The sequence below is a fragment of the Pistacia vera genome, unplaced genomic scaffold (assembly GCF_008641045.1).
Source record: "Pistacia vera cultivar Batoury unplaced genomic scaffold, PisVer_v2 Contig133, whole genome shotgun sequence".
Lineage (NCBI taxonomy): Eukaryota > Viridiplantae > Streptophyta > Magnoliopsida > Sapindales > Anacardiaceae > Pistacia > Pistacia vera.
This window is the reverse complement of record NW_022195391.1, coordinates 141,978-145,154: the sequence shown is the minus strand read 5'-3', so window position 1 is coordinate 145,154 and position 3,177 is coordinate 141,978. Positions and strand designations below refer to the sequence as shown.

At 37.0% G+C, this 3,177-nt stretch overlaps 1 pseudogene; it reads right to left on the bottom strand.

The window, feature by feature from the left end:
- Positions 1 to 677: 677 nt before the first annotated feature.
- On the bottom strand, positions 678 to 2,157 carry LOC116122278 (annotated as a pseudogene).
- Positions 2,158 to 3,177: the final 1,020 nt, after the last annotated feature.

Genomic DNA, 3,177 nt, shown 5'->3' with positions numbered 1-3,177 from the left:
GCTTGATTATTTATCATAAAGTTATCATCTTTGAATTATATTAGGAGTAAAAAATCTAAGTGTCATTCTCTAATATCTTTTATGACACTAGTTAATAGTTCCACCTCATAATAAATTGAAAAAAAAAAAAAGGTTTGATTTGAGAATTGTCACATGATCAACATTCATGCAGGAACAACCATTTGAACCATGCCCACCATTAACTTCAATACTAAAAAGTTGAACAAACATAAACACATGTTCAACATGTCGAGAATAATCGAAAAATATTGGATTAATTTTCATACTGAAATGTGCGGAATCCACAACCACATAATTTGAAAGTTACTGCTAATAAACTGAGATTGAAATAATTAATTGTACAATGATTTTGTGCTTGTCTATGTTGATCTACTGACCTAACCAGCAAAAAAGGGGGCAACTCAATATTGCCGATTTGGTGCTGCAACGCAACCCCATTCCCCCTCAAACTTCACCTTAATTCCCTGGAATATCTATAGCCAAAATACATTAGCCCAAGAATCCCATATATACATATTTACCCTCCCATATTTCAAACCCGACCGCTCTTTATCATACAATCAAATACGTTATTACCATCACCATCCACAATTATCGTATTAAATAATTTCGAGTGTTTTTAACTTGTAACGGTAAACATTCCAACACTCACTGAGTTTTTATTTTTCTTCGTATTTTCACTGTCTAAAGCCGAATGCCCCTTGCTGAATCGGGTATCTGAATCCATATGGGTCAACCGAGTTAGAGAAGTTTTGGTCAAAACGCCCGAGTTTTGCGGATAAACCCTGAGTTATCAACTCATGATTTCTTTGTCCCTTTGAACCTCGTCATCCATCACGTTACCGTTCTTCCAGACTCCACATGGCAAGCTGGGGCATTGAAGGACAAACACGTCATTATTTGCATAATTCACCATCCCCTGACTCTGAGTTTGCCCACTCGACACGAGTTCAGCCCCGGTTGAGCCCGCAAGACTCGCCCAGCGAAATTCCCTGAACCCAGATTGTTCAAGTTTATCTTCTCATCAGGCTGTAACATTTCAATGAATTCATCCGTGGTAAAGCAAAAAACCTATCATCATCTCCGGTAAAGATTCCAACACGTCATCGAGGTGTGACGATGAAGACGAACATGACCATTACTGTGTTCTTTGCTTGAAACACTTGTTTGAAAGTGGCTTCTGAGCATCGAATTCTCTTATATATCTGCAGAGAACCCAATCATCGAGCTGCAACAAAGAACATATTATGTCACCACTAATTGCTTTTAACAGCTTAATTAATAAGCTAGTTTCCTGTGTAGAAAAGCAGATGTATATTTGTACCTTTGTGCTTCCATTTTTACGAGAAGATTCGTTGAGCGCATACTCATGCATGATCCATTCGTTTTGGTGCCTTTTGGAGCTTTGCCAACGTAAAAACTAGAGCTTTCTTGATACCACTTTACGACCTTCAGTTGTGATAATTTTATCAGTTCCTGTGGCTTTCCAGTACCCGGAACCGGCAACTCTGTTGGGTCTGACCCGTTTGGTATTTCCGGTCTCTAGGACCTGAAAAATACATTCTTTTTCACCAAATATTGCCTTACCTGAAATAACAACAAAAATAAAGAAACTGTTTCTTTCAAAATGGCTAAAATTTCCAAAATTAAGCTCTGAGTTCGATTTCTTACTTGGTAAACCCTGGATCAAACTTGTACAAATCAATTTCACCAATAATTTGCAGAGAAAAATTATGCCCCGCAACTTTGCGACAGAGATACTGAACAAGACTCTCTCATCAGTCGGGTAAAACCTAAAACCCGGCGGTAATTCAATTGAGAAGCGGGTCTGTCTCTGGTACAACCCATTCTTTTTCGGCTACAGAGTTGTGGAAAATACAGGAAGAAGCTAAGACAGAGAGAGAAGAGACGAAATGAAATGAAATGAATTTAATTTCTTTTCTTTTTCTCTTTTTTTTTTTTATAATTCCGAGTTATGGTCTTATATATAGAGGAAAATTTATAACCGAGATAAGTACGGTCGTCCTGTCTTACTGTTACATGATGGACCCCATCTTAGTTTATCACCGTTTAAATAAGACACGTGGTCACATCGAGCGGCCGACCTTATCCAAGTGAATACTCACTTTGGTGCATGAACCATCAAGAAAGACAAAAATGAGTCACCTCGGTGGATCGGACACGTGTCGTTTCATAACAAAGTTTTCTAGAATCTTAAGAAAAGGTTTAACAATTGAGAAAATTAAAAAAGAAATGATTAGCGTTTTTCACGCGTGGGTTACCCACGTCGGCAACAAATGTCTGACACGTGCTGTCACGTGAACACGTGTCCTGGAGTTAGGCTGGAATTTTGTCAAGACAGCGGGTGATAAGGAAATAAAGAAAAAGTCATGTAACGTGGCGTATTTTACTAACACGCTAGCATATGCTTTCTTCTTCCTTCTTTTTTTTTTTAATCTTATTTTTCTTTTTCGGATGATCTGGATATAGGTTTCTTCCACTCAAAAACCTCTCTATGAACGAGCTACCTGACAAGTTACTTCTATGAGAGTCCAGAAATTCTATGATTAGTAAATAATTATTGATATTTATACTAACTTATTTATATAGTACCTTAATGGTGGTAAAACTGATAGGGTTAGTCAAAGGAAGAGAAGATAAATCGATAAACTGATATTTTTTTTTTTTTTTTTTTTTTTTAGAATTTAGTGAACGTGGAGCTTGCTGTAAAGGGAGGATGGTTGAATGTTTGGTAGGTCAAAAGGACACGTAGATGTGTATTTGTCTCATGTATTAGTGACATCTGGCCTTTTCCTAAATTCTAAAGATTAGGTTTGACGATATTAATTATATCTTTTATACAAGTCCATTGTCAAAGTAACAGCCTCAAATTTCATGTACATATATAGGAAAATATTGGGGCGGCGTGTAATGTATAACGTATAAATACGTATAAATTGTCACTAGTCTATTTGAAGTATACAAGGGCGCGAGATTTGTTTTATGACACGTGCATATAAAAGTGAAATTGAGATGGCAGTACGGCAGCCACTTGAATTTTTGTAAAAAATTCACAACCTGTCATAGTTTGGAGATTCTTACACCCACCTTTTGTGCAGCTGGCATTTGAATTCTCATCTCACTTCAAACTCTTAC